The sequence below is a fragment of the Leptidea sinapis genome, chromosome 18 (assembly GCF_905404315.1).
Source record: "Leptidea sinapis chromosome 18, ilLepSina1.1, whole genome shotgun sequence".
NCBI lineage: Eukaryota > Metazoa > Arthropoda > Insecta > Lepidoptera > Pieridae > Leptidea > Leptidea sinapis.
The window spans coordinates 6,145,858-6,165,032 of NC_066282.1; the positions used below are offsets into that span (position 1 = coordinate 6,145,858).

Below are 19,175 nucleotides of genomic sequence, written 5' to 3' on the forward strand. Positions count from 1 at the left end.
GCTTGTCCGTGTCTATAGTTTAAGAACATTTTACAATAATTGTAGTTTCAATTAATATCACAGTTGTGTTTAAAAGTAGGACAATACATCTACACGATCTAGAAACAGTAAGTTCTTGAAACATCAACACTATGTCCACTGTTTTGTCACCCAAAATAGTACTGAGCGTTCGAATATCGGTATAAGCTCCTTGTGTTATCATCTGTTTCTGCTTGCATATGAACTCTCGGAAGGGTTTTAACCGCAACTCCTCGGCCTAATGTGCCATGTGGCATAGTTCGAAGGGGCATTTCTATAGGGAATTCAGCTACCTGTCCATACATGTTACTACTTACATGAGGATATGTGTTAGGAACTGGCCGACCGACATATCGATTGATATTCGGACTGAGAGCTACATTGGCAATTTGCACGTCTTGTTTCACATGTGAATCTAAGTCCACAGGTCCTGAGAGACTGGTTATGTTTATATCGTTGTCTACTTCTGATATGCTATCGTTAAAGCCGTTCGGAATATCTGTGGTTGCAGAAACATCAGGTCCCTTTGGTTGTTCAGCATTTTGTTTGCGGATCACACAACGAATGACTCCAATAATCATGCAGAGAATACAGAGAGCAGCCACACCTGCGACTATATATACATACATAACGTCGAATTGATCTGTAAACAAAAAGATAATAATTGTTTATTAGTATCCAATTATTAAAACATAGAAAACTAAAAGTAAAAGCACAGCACCTGATAAAAAGCAAGAGTTTCCAGAAAAATAATAAAACACAAAGTTAAATAGTAATGACCACCAGAATATTCGACATACCCATTTATCTCTTTTTTTTATGGAATAGGAGGACGAACGTACGGGTCACCGGGTGTTAAGTGATCACCGCCACCCACAATCTCTTGCAACACCAGAGGAATGACAGGAGCGTTGCCGGCCTATAAGGAAGGTGTACGCGCTATTTTTGGAGGTACCCATGTCGTATCGTCCCGGAAACACCGCACAAGGAAGCTCATTTCACAGCTTTGTAGTACGTGAAAGAAAGCTCCTTGAACACCGCACTGTGTAGGAGCGCCACACATCCAGATGGTGGGCATAATATCCTAACTTGTGGCAGTCGTGCGAAGGTGGAATTCGACGGCAGGAATCAGGTTAAACAGCTCTTCAGAACACTCCCCGTGATAAATGCGGTAGACGACACACAATGAAGCGACATCTCTACGCAACGCCAAGTGATCCAGCCGTTCACAGAGCACTGGGTCCCCAACGATTCGAGATGCTCTACGTTGCACGCGCTCAAATGGATCGAGCTGATACTGGGGTGCGCCAGACCAGAGATGACAGTAATACTTCATGTGTGGCCGGACCTGCGCTTTGTAGAGCGCTAGAATGTGGCCTGACTTGAAGTATTGCCGTGCTCTATTGTGGGTTATTGATTAGTTTAATTTGAAGAGGCGAATATAATTTTTAAGTAATACTGGAACAAACACAAGTATTGAAGAGCTTGTGTGATCCTTTATCATAAGGTGACTCGCATACAGTTGATAAAAATCATAAGCACTATGATACAATATACACTAAATAATTGCTTTTCCAATTTAATAAACAAAATATAACAGCAATCATTTTTTATGATAATAAGGGACGAGACGAGCAGGACGTTCAGCGGATGGTAATTGATACGCTCTACCCATTACAATGCAGTGCCACTCAGGATTCCAGAAAAACCCGAAATTCTGAGTGGCACTACAATTGCACTCGTCACCTTGAGACATAAGATGTTAAGTCTCATTTGCCCAGTAATTTCACTAGCTACGGCGCCCTTCAGACCGAAACACAGCAATGTTTACACATTACTTGCTTCATGGCAGAAATGGGCGCCGTTGTGGTACCTCCCACTGGTACCCGTATAATCTGTATATCACTTAAATATCATTTGGGATCAGGAAGTTGATTTTGTTTCGGGAATGACGTTGTTTGTTAATATTATATAGCTTCGTTAATGAATGTGCTGAATTCAGAAAAGGATCGCGTTCATTACTTCCTGTGCTGTCAAAACAGTAGGTTTTTAACAACGTTTGTATTTGGGATAGGCTATTGCTTAATGTCTTTGTTTTTTTTATATTAAACGGGAAAACGGGCAGCAGGATAGGGCAATGAATAGGGAGGATGGCCCATGGCCATCCACAACACCAGGGGATCTCTTGATCATATCTGCATTATCGTTTGGAAAAACGGCTGCTTAGAATGGTAAAATTTGGCTACAGGTGAACGTGAATAACTTGTCAATCAAGCCGATCAGAGATGACTTGATCGTGACAGTGTATGCGCTCGATACGAAAGAAACTGATACTAGGGAGCACCCACCCAGAAGTGAGACCAGTACCATGGAGTACTTATTACGTTTTTATTTTGTTTAGGCTATTGCTAAATGACTTTGTATTTTTTATATAAATGGGGAAAACAATCAAGGGCCTCTCATGATAGGGCAATGGGCCGATGGCCATCCACAACACCAGAGGATATCTTGATCGTATCTGCACTGTTTTTGGGAAAAACTGCAACTGGTTATCGATTTCACAAAGTGGCTGTACATAACAAAACAGGAGGCTTTAGAATGCCAGGCGTCTATGCAGATGGAATTTCGTATTTTGACCTAATGTCCGGTGGTGAAATTTGGCAACACGTCAACGTGAACAACTTGTCTGAGCAGTACCCGTGATATATGATGTAAAAGATACAGAGAGATCCCATCCCACATCGCTACGCAACGCCTAATAATCAAGCCGATCACAGATTACTTGATCATCGATGATAATATTATTGTATGCGCTCAAATGGAAGAAGCTGGTACTAGGAAGCACCCACCTAGATGTGAGAACAGTATTCCGTGTGAGGCCCAATTTGCGCCTTATATAAAGATAGAGGGTGGCTTGAAGTGATTACGAAGAAAAAAGAGAATGTACCAAGCTTTTGAGAGATAAATTTTACGTTCTCTACTAAGTGACCACAGAACTGAACGTTGCTTAATATAATTCTACATCAAGTATGTCGATACAAGCTGTGGCAGTTAGAGCAGCGATCTCGAATCTAGATGATACGACAAAGGGAGACTTTTATTTATTATTGGAGTTTACTCCTTAAGAATCGATTTTCATATAAGGTATGAAAAAAATATGGAGAGTAAAACCTACTCATCAAATGGCATAGTAACGTTTTGTGGTGCGCATAATTTCTCGCGCACCTTTCACTTTCTTGTATTTTGAAGATTTATTATATTATTGAAATTGTTTGTTAATATACTTTCAGAAAGTTAAGTGAAAATTCTATAAATTTTGGGAGAAAGTGGTGTAAATAATAGTGCCGGAAAATCTGATAAGCACATGGGTTTATCAGCTTCTGCTGTACGTATGTTTGTAACCGATTCCATTGGTCGTGATTTTGTTTAGTACCTGTTCAAAGACAATTCTTGAGGAGAAAACTCCAGTCGTGCGACGGAGCTGACACAAACACCTTTTTTTAGCTTGCATCAACTGTTTAAAATACTTTATAACCTGATACGGTGAAGATTAAAAATCAGAAATCGATATGGTTGACAATTGTTTCTACGACTAATGAAATATAAACCTATAGCTTTTTTGATGAATGTGATATCTGGTATCTTTGATGATACGTAATATATTGAAGCAGCCTTCACACTTTCTTACCTTCTTTTGGCAAGTGCTGTTGTGGTGGTATAACTGAAGTTTCTTCTCTGGTCGCATTAGTGGAATGTGCTGGCCGTTGAGGAGGTACAGCAGCCACAGCTGGTGCAGGCGGCACTGCTTCACCCCACCATCTGTCTGCTGGGTCATCTATGATAAAAGAAAAAATTAATGATTAAATTTTTAAAACTCATTTTAGATTCTTATCAATGGTAACATAATTTTTTTTAGTTATAAGTTCTTTAATCATTCAGATCAGAAATTCAAATTATTGAAATTTGAAATAAAAAATCAGTATATTACGTTATCATACTTTGTCTTCTTTGGTTTTGGTGAAATTTTTTGATTTAATTACTTACGTACTTACTACCTTTTGGTTCTAAACTTTAGTATTTTTTTTAAATTGTGTATAATATTAATTTAAACTACATTTTGCGATGTTTTATGAGCTTGAGATGTAATACTACTTCACATACTTTGAATAAAAAGTAATTTCACCGACTGTGAAGGGTAATGGTGTATGGTATTTATAAAACCGGGTAGGGTAACTAAGGGGTAGTATAGTGATATTTTATTTTAATCATCATCATGAATATTTAGAGTCCTAGTTCTGAAGTAATTTGACACGATATCCTGAAAATATATTTTTGTTGTTCGAAGAATCTAAATTTATCTAAAAATTTGTAATTACTTAAGCAACGGCCAGGCAGCACGGCGTGCGTATAATGTATATAAAATGTGTGTGTATGTAACTGTATTTGTATACAAAATATAAGGTTACTAGTAGTTGGAGGCTCCTTTGCACAGGATGCGGGCTAGATTATGGGTACCATAACGGCGCCTATTTCTGTCGTGAAGCAGTAATGTATAAACTTTACTGTGTTTCGGTCTGAAGAGCGCCGTAGCTAGTGAAATTACTGGGAATATGAAACTTAACATCTTATGTCTCAAGGTGACGAGTGCAATTGTAGTGCCGCTCAGAATTTTTGGATTTTTCAAGAATCCTGAGCGGCACTGCATTGTAATCGGCAGGGCGAATCAATTACCATCCGCTGAACGTCCTGCTCATTTACCTTTTTTTCATTAAAAAAAAAGTTTCCCATTGCATTCCCATTAAAAGTTTTTTTCTCAATATAATGTTATATATGAGAATAATCATTAACGGAGAGAGTTGTCATACTGAAACATGCAGAACAACCTGTCAGCCATTAAGATGGCATAGCGACATCCCATTCTGCACGGACGCACGCTTAGAAAGGGAAAATATTAGTAGGAATGTTATATAGCCAAGCTTTTATAAAAAAAATTACAACGGTGACTGTCAATAAATTGTCTGTACTTTTATGAAAATTTAATATAAGTTCACAAAAATCGTCACCTTTTTGCTCTTAATAGTGATTCTCATTATTATAACACTACAAATAATGGATTCTTTGTAACTAAATCTAGTAGGAATCATAAGATACATAATAGGTTTAAGGTTAAATGTATACACTTTTATAGTAAAGCCACTGTTCAGGCATTATCTATAAATAAATTTAAATGTTTTATAAAAAATGGCTCTGTCGTAAATCCTATTACTCCACAGCTGAATATCTAAGTGATTGGACAGCCTGGGACTAGATTATGGTTATTTTATAGCGATAGAAATGACTGTACAATATTATATATTTTTATTGAAAAAAGCGTAAAAAAAGAATGCTGGGAGAGTTTCTAGCGCAACTTCTTCTCTCTCAGAGCGCCATTTATTTCCGAAGCGGTAGTAGTATCTAGTATATTAGATGACATCAAAAAGAATTCTAAAGGAATGAATTTTGAGAAAATAAATGTATTTTATGCCTTTTTACCAAAATTTAAGCCTGAAAACAGCAAATTGCACAAGAAGAACAATCTTAAGAGCTCAAAGCAATTTCTAGTATCATTAAACCGGCTTAAAATCGTGCTCGACACAGTATTTCGTAAACAAAATACTCACCGCATAATCTTTACTTGACATCGCTAATAGCTAAGATGGTTTCCCGTGAAATTTCGTATTTTTGATCCTGTCTCCTAATCCATTTTAACAAACACGTAAGCCACAGAACGTAGCCAAACAAATCTCTCAAAAATAAAATTATTACACGATTAAATAAATGTCCTATTATCTTGCATCTTAATAAATAGCTCTCTAATTCTCTTCGAGTGCTATATTCTATTAGAAAATTTATAAATTAGATTATTATGAACACCTTTGTAAGTCATCAATTCGAAAGATTTTCGCAGCGTTCTTTTTAAATGGTTCATATTTTGCTAAATATTTCTCAATCTTACTACAAGGGCTTTCCTTTAAATAACTGAATATTATTAAATTATAATAACTTGACCGGAAATTCGTATTTCTGAATGATTTTATAATATGTAGTAGTAATAAAATGATAAGGATTAATATCGTATTTGTTGTGAACAGCTTTTACATTATTGCTATATAATTGCCATTTTTTAAGTTTTAAAAGCTATATAGCATGTTATCCTTAAGAGATAGACATATGCCATTGCGGATTTTTCTGTACAACTATATAAGGTACTCAATTCCACCATAAATCATTTTGTTATAATATCTCAAAGGGTTGAGACAACGTTTTCGTTGAAAGCTCTAAGACAGTTTAATTTTTCCCAACACCTCCAACAAATATCGTTAATGTATATATGTGTTTATAAAAACTTTCTAGAAACTACTAGAGTTTATCGCGAACAGACAGACAGACGCGGCGAATGTCTTTGTTTTATAATATGCAGTGATTATTTGTACTTTCGACATGCTCTTTGACAAAATAACAAAAATACTCACAAGAAGTAGATTAAAATATCAACAATTCTTTTAAAGAACTAAAACGAAGAACTTTGATAAATTGAAGGCGGGTGAATGTATCCCCCTTTTTTCCATAAATATAAAGAAAAAACAAAGACAATGTTAAAATAAATATTACGATTTCCTGTTTATTTCCATTCGCAACTATTTCAGTTCATCTTTATTCTGTACAATACATTTCAAGATTATATTTTGCAATAACTATGTCTTTTGACGATGCTCTTTGATAGAGGTTGAAACATTCGGGGAGTTTTTTTCGCGTCAAAATGTTTTATCGTTGATGGGATTGCTCGACGTATACTGAGATAACACGAATCTGACCCGAGAGTGTTGTTATATAGTCAGGAGGTTTAATAATATAAACTATTTACATTCTTAGCAAAGTGGAAAAGTTTTCTCGATATATTTGATATATTTATTGAACTGTTCATTTCATTCCCACATTTAAATAAGATAGTTTAGTAAGCTTAGATGATAGATGAAGAATGGTCTCATGGTCATTTTTTATTTTATTTTTTGAATGGTTGTAAGACATTTTTTATGGCAGAGGAGGAAAAACTAGCGTACGGGTAACCTGGTGCTAAGTGATCACTGCAACCCACATTTTCTCTGAAACACTAGACTCTGGAATAGAGGAGCATGGCCGTGCTCTTTGTTTGAAGGTACCCTCATCATGTATGTCGCATCATCCTGGAAACACCACGCAAGGAAGCTCATTTCATAGTCTTGCTGTCGTGGAGTGGGAGGCTCCTTTGCACAGGATGCCGGCTAGATTATGGGTACCACATCGGTGCCTATTTTTGCGTCGAGCAGTAATGTGTAAACATAACTGTGTTTCACTCTGAAGGGCGCCGTAGCTAGTGAAATTACTGGGAAAATAGGACTTAACACCTTACGTCTCAAGTTGACGAGCATAATTGTAGTGCCGCTCATCATTTTTGGGTTTTTAAAGAATCCTGAGTGGCAGTGTATTATTATGGACAGGGCGTTTTAATTACTATTAGCTGAACGTTCTGTTCGTCTCGTCCCTTATTTTATAAAAAAAAAAAAAGTTGAAAAATTTGAGAAGCTTACTGAAGAGGGACATCTGTGTAGTGAGGATTACATCCATGTTTGTGACATCTCGTACGTACGAAGACGGAATTTAGGAATCAGGTCATACAGCTCTTCAGAACACTTCCCGTGATTAAAATGCGGTAAAATACACACAATGAAGCGGTGTCCTTACGTAGTGTCAAGTGATCTAGCCGTTCACAGAGCACTGGATCTTCGCTAATTGAAGAAACTCTGCATTGCAGACTGGTATGGTTTGACCTCATACTGGATTATGTCAAAACAGACTTTTTAGGACTTAGATTTATTTCACACAAAAGGTTATAAAGTCGAATTTGTTTTAAATTAAGTGTATCACTAAGTAACACGCTGATATTAAGAAAATCAAACCATATCATCATCATCATCATCAAACGTATTTCGGCGATCTTGACCAGATCGTCGGTCCATCTTTTGTGTCCCTCCTACCGCTGCATGTTCCGCTACGCGGACTTTTCTGCCTCGCCGGCCATCTATCTGTCGAACTATGTGCCCTGTCCACTGCCACTTTAGTTTCACAATCACTTAGGCTATATCGGTGACTTTAGCTCTCCTACGAATCTCCTCATTTCTGATTCGATCTCGCAAGGAAACTCCGAACATAGCCCTCTCCATTACCCTCTGAGTGACCACGAGTTTTCTCATCAGCTTAGAGAAAGCTCAAACGAATTATTAATTAATAATATTTACACGAAATATTCTGCTTATAACAGAACTGCTCAGAACTCAGAAAACTAGAAAACTCAAATAATATCTCGAAAGCTCCATTTAAAGTAAGTATTGCAATAAATAAAGCCATAAAAAACAGTTCAAAGCAATGATGCCAGTTAGTTCGTAATTTCTGTAAACTCATCCCCCGTATACCGTTATATGATAAAGTTTGTTATGGCCGCGACTGTACTACATTGCGGTTTTAGTGTTACACAAAGCTCTCATTATGAGTGAAGAGAGAATTACATAGAACGATGGTGCCTTGCGCTTGTGCCGTTTTGTTATCATTTTAATGAAATTTGTATATTATATGACAGCCATTTATAAGCACGTTTTATCTTGAATGGGTATAGTCATGAATAAAATTGCTAATGAACTCGCTTTTTTATATATTTTTAGTTTCAGCCAGGTTTCAGATGTTTAGAGGAAATTTGTTTCTGCACTTGTCACAGCTGGTACAGAAGTTTATATGAAGGTACTGTCATAAATAATATTTGAACTGCATGTCAGTTTTGTTATCAACGAATTTAGTTAAGGATTTTATTCTTTCTTGATTTCTTGAATTCCTTACATAAAAAATCTACAACAGACCTTAATTCAACCACTTTCAGACTGTTGAGACCAGCTTAGACTTGCTAATTATACTTAATACTTAATATCCCTAAAGATTGGTTTCCGACCGACAATAAGATAGCGCTGGCGTAGTCGCAAAGTGCGGCAACTAATACTACGTCTAATGAGCGTACTCGAGCCAGTCTCGAACAATGTTTGACGTTGATGAGCTACATGTTCTGTTGAACTGCTAATAATTGAAACTAAAATACCGGGTTGCGTAGTAAAACTTTGTAAAAATAATACTACAAGAAATAAGACAGACACTGGGATCACATATCATAATGAAGTAGATATTTTATTAATTTCAATGTAAAATAACACGAAGCGTATGTTACAAAATTTCAAAGATGCCATTGAGTGTCAAGATGCCCCGCACACAAGCACCTAATCAATAGTTGCCGTAATAAAAAAGCTATTGTTCTTACGTAGTGCGGTTTCTAGTTGGAGCGCAGCGGAGACCAATCCTTAATCTAAGATAATATTATGTATATTTTGCTCGGATAGGTATTGGCCTATCAAATATTATATTATGGCAAATTGTCTAATACTTGACGTAATATATAAATAAAAGATATTTTGAAAATACAAATGCATATATTTTTAAACAAAAGCAAGCATAAATCCCTTTGATGGTATATAATTAATCTCCCTCACACGGGTGTCACTTTAAATAAAAACAAATTTTTCGCCGTAGATGAAGTAAATTGCAATGTGAAAAACTGTAGTACAAAATTAATATTTGCACTTCACTTTAAGATGTAGGTACGTTGAGTAATTCACAATTACAAGTAATTATCTCAATACTAACGTATTTACTAGACAAAATTACTTTTTCACTTCTCATGCTCTGAAATTGCTTTTTTGTGCACGATATAGGCTGCACAACATCGATTTTTGTGTACAAGTGCATTAACGTATCTACTCATAAATGTATCTATATTGAGGCAAAGAAAATGAGCCATACAGCCAAACACAATAAAAAGTTCAGAGATAGAATTTGTTATTCTATAATATTTACTTTAATTTATTTGCCTCATGTATTTTTTCAGACATAAAAGATATTAAAATTAAAATTCGGTAAGTTATTTAATTAATAAAAAAAAAAAATATATATATATATATACTGTGTTTCGTTCTGAACGATGCTGGCTAGTGAAATTACTGGGCAAATGAGACTTAACATCTATCGCCTCAAGGTGACGAGCGCGATTGTAGTGCCACTCAGAATTATTGGGTTTTTCAAAAATTCTGAGCGTCACTGCATTGTAATGGGCAGTGCGTATCACTTACCTTCAGCTGAACGTCCTGCTCGTCTCGTCACTTATTTTCATAAAATAATAAAAATAAAAATGGCATACGTCAAAGCTTTGAATTTATTTAAGTGCAAAAATTTTACATTATTTCTTATATATATTTCTTAACTACAGACAGGAACAGAGATATAACGATTATAAATACTGAAGTATAATTAACGGCGTTATTTTTATACCCTTATATCCTATGAATAATATAGAAGTCTCAAGATTTATAGTCACAGAGACAAGCCTCTGCCGCAGGAATTCTATATTAGAATGGCTCGTGCAAGCATTTTTGAATAATAGCTTTTAATTAAGTTGAAGAGAAGCTACTAATCCAACAAGGTAATATTAAGATTCGTCTTATTTGATGACCCATATATCCGAATGGTTAGTGTCCCTGACTACTAAGCTAGAGGTCTCGGGATGTGTGTTTGTTTCCGAGTCATGTATGTATTTATGTATCACTAGCTGACCCGGCAAACGTTGTTTTGCCATATAAAGTATAATTCACGCGATAGTTTTATAAGTAATAAAATATTGCCTACATATATATATATTGTACATCATTTTGTTCTATTGTCAATAGTTTTTGCAGCGCACGCAAAAATAGGATTTCGATTTTACACCTTGTGTAACAATATAGCAATTTTATTACGGATCCCTAATTTTGAAAAAAAAAAAACATAGCCTATAGCCTTCCTCGATAAATGGACTACCCAACACTGAAAGAATCATTCAAATCGGACCAATAGTACCAGAGATTAGCGCGTTCAAACAAACACTGCAGCTTTATAATATTAGTATAGATTAAGTATATTGTATTAAGTATATCGTAGTTTTGTACCTTGTTCTTTTGGCTTCTTTGCACGGGAAGCCAGCTTGATTATGGGTACCGCAACGGCGCCTAGTTCTGCCGTGAAACAGTAATGTTTAAACATTACTGTGTTCCGGTGAAATTACTGGGAAAATGAGACTTAAAATCTTATGTCTCAAGGTGATGAGTGCAATTGTAGTGCCGTTCAGAATTTTTGGGTTTTTCAAGAATCCTGAGCGACACTGCGTTGTAATGAGTAGGGCGTATCAATTACCATAAGCTGAACCTCCTGCTCGTCTCGTCCCTTATTTTCATAAAAATAAAAAATCAAATTCACATGAATGGTGCAACAACCTGAGAGCTGAATAAAACATTTCGGTCGATGCATCACTCGGACGGTTGGCTTAGTTGGTAAGAGCACTCGGACGGAACCCGAGAGGCGGGGGTGTGAGGACCGCATCGTCCATGAACTTTTATTATTATATTTATTTTTCTATCTATCTTTATAATATTTATACTTATATATAATGAAAATGGTCTTTGTTTGAGGCTCAATCACCATTCGAGGCGAAATTTATCCTACATGCTTTAGGGCTACCTATTTTTTATTGTATTTGTATTAAGATGAGTAAAATTTATTTTATTTCCTTTTAAAATTCGGCCAGCGAAGCGGGCGGGAACGGCTAGTAAAACTATATAAAAATACACTCACCAATATCTTCGTGCTCAAGATCAGGCACCACGTGGGCTACCTCGTCTTCTTCAGGAGCACTCTCGTACCTCTCCTTCAACACTGTCTGCGGCACTACAAACAATATTAAACTTTACTGTAGAGGAGTAAGAATCAAACTTAATTGCTTATCAATAACAAAATGCTCAAGTTACTTTAATTTTAGAATGAGGGTGATACTACTGTAAGGAGCTTACTACAGATACCGTTAAAAGCTTTTTATTTTTACAGCAGTTAGTAAAGTGGTACGTAATACCATGACTTGTATTGAATCAATGAAACACTTAAATTTGTCTCCACTTACATCAATATTAATGTGAATATAAATTACATATATTTTTTATGAAAATATGGTAACCTCAGTAATTTAAAAGAAATATTATTATTAGTCATAGTCAAATAAACGTGAAACTGAACTTTATAACATTCATAGGAGTAGATAGTTTACATTCAAAAGAATAAGTACCATATCAATAGCTATCCTGTACTTTTTTTATATATTTTTTTTATTTGTCTAAAAAAATAAGGGACGAGACGAGCAGGACGTTCAGCATTGACCATATTGGCAAATACCAATGACAACAAAAAAATCTTGGAATTTGATAAAAATTGCCTACCTAAGTAGTATAAAATTTTAATGATTTTGGATTAAATTAGAATTCCATTCCCAATTCCACTACTTATCTGATTAAAACCAAGATAATTCTATTCAAATCATATAAAAGTCCATCTACAGATCTAAAAATACTTTTTGAAAACACTTTGTTGGAAAAAGTTTAATCGTCCAATTTTCTCAGTTAACCCACCCATCCACCTTAATTAGAAAACGCATATCAAATTCATTATTTGTTTTCTAATGCAATGCCGTACTTTTTCTTTATTGCAGTAAAGGATGAGACGAGCAGAATGTTATGCCGATGATAATTGATATGCCCTGTCCATTGGAATGCAGTGCCGCTCGGGATTCTTGAAAAACCAAACAATTCTGAGCGGCACTACCAATGTGCTCGTTACCTTGAAGCATAAAATGTTAAGTCTCATTTGCCCAGTAATTTCACTAGCTAGAGCGTCCTTCAGGCCGAAACACAGTAATGCTTACGCATTCATTAATTATTAATATAGCCGGCATCCTGTGCAAGGGAGCCTGCCACTGGTAAATACGTACCCCACATACAATAATTAATAATCTTAATTCGTTTATGTTTTATTTCAAATCAAGCACAGCACAAACACAAAAACCGCATTGTCAGCGTATGATGCCTATGCATTTTCGTCGCTTGAGTTTTGAATTCTTTGAGGCAATAGCGTTATAAATATCTTGTATGTTGTATTACTGAATTAATAAGAGACAGGAATATAATTTAACGGTTAAATTATTTTCTTCATTTGTACACAGATATTTAGTATAATTGTATGACATTTATATTTACGTTTTCTGATTACAAATCTATAGTATTGGTTTCAATTTTAGATTTCCTCTTTTTTAAAGATACTAAGTGATTAGATGAGCAGGACGCTCAGTTGATGGTAATTGATACACCCTGCCCATGCCGCTCAGATTTTTTTTAAAATTTACCATAACCTCTTACTACATAATATTACTAACGAAACATATTTAATCTTAACACTTAGCGTAAATATTTGTAAAGTGTAGGTCCTCACCGACTTAAAGATAACCAGACGGAGGAACATTTATATAATGCTAGCTGACCCAGCAAACGTTGTATTGACATATAAATTAATACAAAAAATTCGATAAATAACATTCTTGGGGTATAAAAATTTATTATAACCGATTCTCAGACCTACCAAATATTATATCGTAAATCTATCGTAGTACAATAATTATGATATTCAATTGCCATCTTGAAACCCTATCGCGGATCTGTGGATGCAACAGACTAACATAAAAATCGCAATACAAAAATAGGTGTAGATCGTAGACGGGTGAAAATTTTAACCTACTTATATGTTTTTTTTAATAAAAATAACAATTTTTGACAAAATATAAAAAGAAATATTTAGGGGTGGGTCACCCTTATCATTTAGGGTTATTAAAACTTGATGTTGGCTGATACTCACCTACCTACCCGACATGCACACCAAATTTCATACAAATCGGTTTAGTCGTTTCGGAGGAGTTTGGCTACAAACACCGCGACACGAGAATTTTATATATAAGATTTTAAAAGCACAAAATCAAATGAATACTAACATTACAATTTACCGTCACTAGCTATGTGAATATTCCTCTTAAAATTGATGCGTGATTGAGAATACATAGAGCATTATATGTGTAATTAATAAAAACGAGTTATTATTAAATATTTCACAACTTAAAAAGCAACATAGAAATTTGTTTAATTTCCTGTGCCTTTATTTCGACATTGACGAGCCCTATAGCTCAGTGGTTAGTGACCCTGCCTACTGGGTCCCGGGTAGGTGCAATAATTTATATGATGAATATGAATCTTTGTTTCCGAGTCCTGTACGAGTATGCTTATATGTATTTATGTATGTTTAAGTAAGTATATTTTTTTCAATATATCGCTGTCTTGTACCCATAGTACAGGCTATGCCTAGTTTGGTGCAAGATAATTTGTGTAAGAGTGTGTCAATATTATTATTTTTATTATTTCTTGTCCTACAATACTGTAATAAACGATTTCAAAAAGTTCGTATAAATACAATTGCAAGATTTTACCTATACAAAACAAATGCTTGTAAGTTAAATAAAAGCTTGGAAAAATAGAGGAAGCCTTGAGATCAACACCTTTATGAAAATAGAGCAAGTTAAAGAATAATCCTCAAAATACGAACGGATTTCTCAAGACGTATTCGCCGTTTAGTGCACTTCAGTAGCCATCCAAGATTACTTCCACTCGAGAAAACTTTCTAGAAACAGGATGTAATATGATTGGATATTATTTATAATACAGACAGTGGAGTCAATAGTTGCAATAATAGGGTTCTTTTCATTACCCACCCTCAAAACTATATAGTATTTTTTATGACAATAAGGGACGAGACGAGCCCTACCCATTACAATCCAGTGCCGGTCAGGATTCTTGAAAAACCCAAAAATTCTGAGCGGCACTACGATTCCGCTCGTCAACTTGAGACATAACATGTTAAGTCTCATTTGCCCAGTTATTTTACTAGCTACGGCGCTCTTTGGATTAAAACACAGTAATGTTTATACATTACTGCTTCACGGAAGAAATAGACACCGTTGTGGTACCATAATCTAGCCGGTATCCAGTGCGAAGGAGCCTCCCACTGGTTATAGTTTTATAAATCCTCTAAACATAATTAATTATTATAATTAGCATGTTCCCAAGTAAGATAAAATAATATATCTGCAAAAATCATCTCAAGATCCATCGTCTAATTGTTTGTGAAACCCAGAAAAAGTATAAAATTAATAATATTTCCGACATTACATGGACATCCCAAGTATTTTTATACTGCGGTATACATCTAATATAATATAAATCATTTCTCCTGACTGGTTGGCTAATAATCAACGCAGATCCAGAACTGGGTTCTGTATGACGTCAGTGAGGACTAAGAAGGGATTTCCGAAAATTTCACCTTTAAGAGAATTAAAAGGATTGATAGTTGCAGTTCTACAATTTTCAAATTGAAAAAAAAAAACATTTTATTCCTGATATTGTGTAGACATAGATGTATATATATTTAAAACCCTAGGAGGTGAAGTAGATAAGTTGAAAGTTAAGACGGGACGAGTAAATTATAAATAAGACTAGCGAACACCCAAAATGAAAAAAAAAAAACGAAACATAATTAAGTCCCCTCATTCTTAGTAAAACATAAAGTTATAAGTACAAGAGGGTGCTTCTTCTAATAACTTACAACACGAAGCCACTTAACCGCGACCCTTACCCTCAACTTTATTCAAAGTCCTAAAGTCCATTCTTACCTGTTGGCATGTTCAGCCATTTACCCGAGAGTTATAGTTTACTTGTTCTCGGAAACAGCTGTCAAAACATAATGTAATTACAATTTTTATGTACATCTTCTGTTCATTTAAATATTTCTTTATATGAAAATTCCAAGTAATGGCACAGACACACTAAACCACAGCGGAGCCTTTGTAATTGCAAGCATTTTGTTATTTTTAAGTGATATGCCTCACTTGTTTACTACTTAATCCCAGTATGTAAAAAATTTTACAAAAATTTATGGACCATTCGTTATTCAAACTCGCGTCCCTCGGGTCCAGCATGCCGCATCGTCCGCTTGACGGTTAGCTTATTTAGTAAAGGTGCGTACAGACTAGTGATACGTGACATGAAATGTATCATTCTACCTCTCATTGCATGTTCAATCCAAGCGTAGACGCGTAGTGCGCTCATACCGTGCATTCACGACGAACCTCCCGCGTACATTTTTCCCTTAATTTTGCCATTCAGCAGCAATGCGCCACTTTGTGTTCGTTCGAAAAACCGACAAATCACGAGTTGCTATGCGCATGCATTGTAATATTCGTAGCATGCGCCTGAAATTAACATTTTGCGCACTCAAGACGTCTAAACTATGAGAAATGGTTATAAACATTTCATGATACATTGCAGCGATGTGTATACATTTTATGTTACGTTTCACCAATCTGTACGCACCATAAGAGCTCTGATACGTAACCCGAGAGGCGTTTTTTCGGATCCCGCATCGTTTATAAATTTTGGTAGAAATCCAATTTGTATATTACTAGCATTATTGTGTTTCGGTTTGAACTAGCTAGTGAAATTACTAGGCTAATAAAACTTAACGTCTTTTGCTTCAAAATAACAAACGCTATTGCGATTGTAGTCAGAAATCAGAATATTGGGTTACAATTTTAGGGTCCTGTGTGGCACTGCATTGTTATACGCAGGGTGTATCACTTACATCAGGGAAATACGTATTGTTCATCTAGCCACTTTTTTTTATAAATAAATTAAATATTACACAAAAAAGTTTTCTTCCATTTATATTTGAAATTTTTATTATAAACTTAGCTAATGTAACAGTAATTGAATATAGAAAAATTTACTCATCATAACATCTTTTGGTACTATAATGACTGTTTAATAATAAAATTCTATTATTGTGTTTTTTTAGATTTATTGTCTGATTGTCTTTCTATAAGAAAAGCCGCTAACTGATTTTAAAGTATATATTTTCCTGGTGTGCGCGTTAGGGTTAAGCTAACATTTAGTTTAATAAATAAACATTTCAATTTGTTAGAATCGGTTGCAGTCTCAACAACCTGGATCGACAGCCTTACAAATAAACTTGCTATAAATTTATACCTGAGAATAAACCAGCTATATGCAAAATAATGACTATATGGGTGACAACGCTGTCAATACATTGATAATTCTGAAGTTTTCCGATATTAGGCAGCCTTGCAGACAAAGCGGGAAACGTTATACGTCCGAGTAAACCAATCATAAGCAAAAAGTCTATTTGTATAATAAACTTAATTTGTAAGGACATACTATTATTAAATAAAGATAATTTCTTGAGTTAATCAGTCTGTCACCTATCAGATTATTTATTTTTAACTGATAAATAAAAGCATCAGAATCCAATTAAGGGGCAAATAAATAATATCTTGCTCTATAATTGCAGAAGACAAGGCTTAAGAAGACAGAGTATGTTCGCGTAATTGGAACGGATATTGCTAGCTAGAGTTCTCGTGCACTTTCAAGATAGATAAATTTCATTCACGTTTTTTATAGATATAACAACTGTGTTGTGTGCAAAAATGAAACTAACTAATTATATTATTATTAAGAAATAGCTCCTTTGTCATACGATATAGTTTTAGTGTCGTAATTTTCATGGCATATTTTTCATCAGCACGTGTATAAATAAGTAGTTTGCTGTAGTTCTTTTTCAAGTTCTTATTTCTGTAAATTATGATAATAATATTGACACATTTTTGACTTGTCCCAAACTAGGTACAACTACATACCCTGTACTGTGAGTGCAAGACAACGAAATTTTCTGTGAAATTATGAGACGAGACGAGCAGGACAATCAGCTAATGGTAATTGATACGCCCTGCCTATAACAATGCAGCGTCGCTCAGGATTCATGAAAACCCCAAAACCTCTGAGAACTGCGCCCGTCACGTTGAGACATAAGATATTAAGTCTCATTTGCCCAGTAATTTCAGAAGCTACGGCGCCCTTTGGACCAAAATACAGATACAACATACAAATATTATAGAGATACCAGTGGGAGGCTCCTTTGCACAGGAAGCCGGCCAGATTATGGGTACCACATCGACGCCTATTTCTGCCGTGAAGCAGTAATGTGTAAACATTACTGTGTTTCGGTCTGAAGGGCGCCGTGGCTAGTGTAATTACTGGGCAAATGAGACGGGCAGTGCGTATCAATTACTATCAGCTGAACGTCCTGCTCGTCTCATCCCTTATAAAAAATATCTGTTAGGCGTCCGTTGGTGTATCGTAACTCAATTTTGCGTGGATTGTTACCTTTAATCTATGGTTCTATTTCTTACTATAAAATTACCAAATATAGTAATAAAATATAGAGGCATCTTTTATTATTTTTTATTACGGCAACTAAAAATGCTTGAGTGCATGGCTGCTTGACACTCAATGGCATCTTTCAAATTTTGTAGCATACGCTTCGTGTTATTTTACATTGAAATAAATAAAATACAAAATACTTACTGATGATAATATGTGATCCCAGTGTCTTTTTTATTTCTACTAGTATGATTTTTACAAAGTTTTACAGGAATTTTAGTTTCACTTATTAGCAAAGTTTAACAGAACATTTGGCACGTCGACATCACACATTGTTCGAGACTGGCTCGAGTACGCCCACTTGGGCGTAGTCTAAGTTGCCGCACTTACGCCTGAGGTATAGTATATAGTTGTTGAGCAGCGGAGACCAATCCTTAATCTAAGAAAACAACGATATTAGCTACTGTAATTTATTATCTAAAAGAGAGCACAGTTCTGTCATAACTCCTTATTATTAACGTTTTGAAGAACCTTTAATAAAGAATAACTATTAGATTGCAATAGCTTCTATGTTATTAGAGCAAGCTTAAATATAATCCTTCAACCAAGATTTATCAAGATGTATATATAAAGTGCTGTTCAGTAGCCATTCAACAATCCTTTCATCCGAGGAAATAGTTTGGAAATAAGATGAAGCGGTGTAAAGGTTAGATATATGCGATTGATTCATACCATTTTACTTTAAGCATATCTTAAACATTAACATTTTTGACGTATAAATCACCACATATGCACGTTAAGCATAAAATAAACTCCTTTTTTAAGAAAAATACTTTTTACACCCTTTAAATTACCACT

General features: G+C 35.1%; 1 long non-coding RNA gene across 1 annotated transcript; it reads right to left on the reverse strand.

The window, feature by feature from the left end:
* Positions 1–211: 211 nt before the first annotated feature.
* LOC126969460 (uncharacterized) lies at positions 212–11,887 on the reverse strand. The gene is made up of 3 exons (XR_007730393.1): positions 11,794–11,887; positions 3,707–3,853; positions 212–661 (listed from the first exon to the last, which is right to left on the reverse strand). It is a non-coding gene; the product is annotated as an uncharacterized LOC126969460 (long non-coding RNA).
* Positions 11,888–19,175: the final 7,288 nt, after the last annotated feature.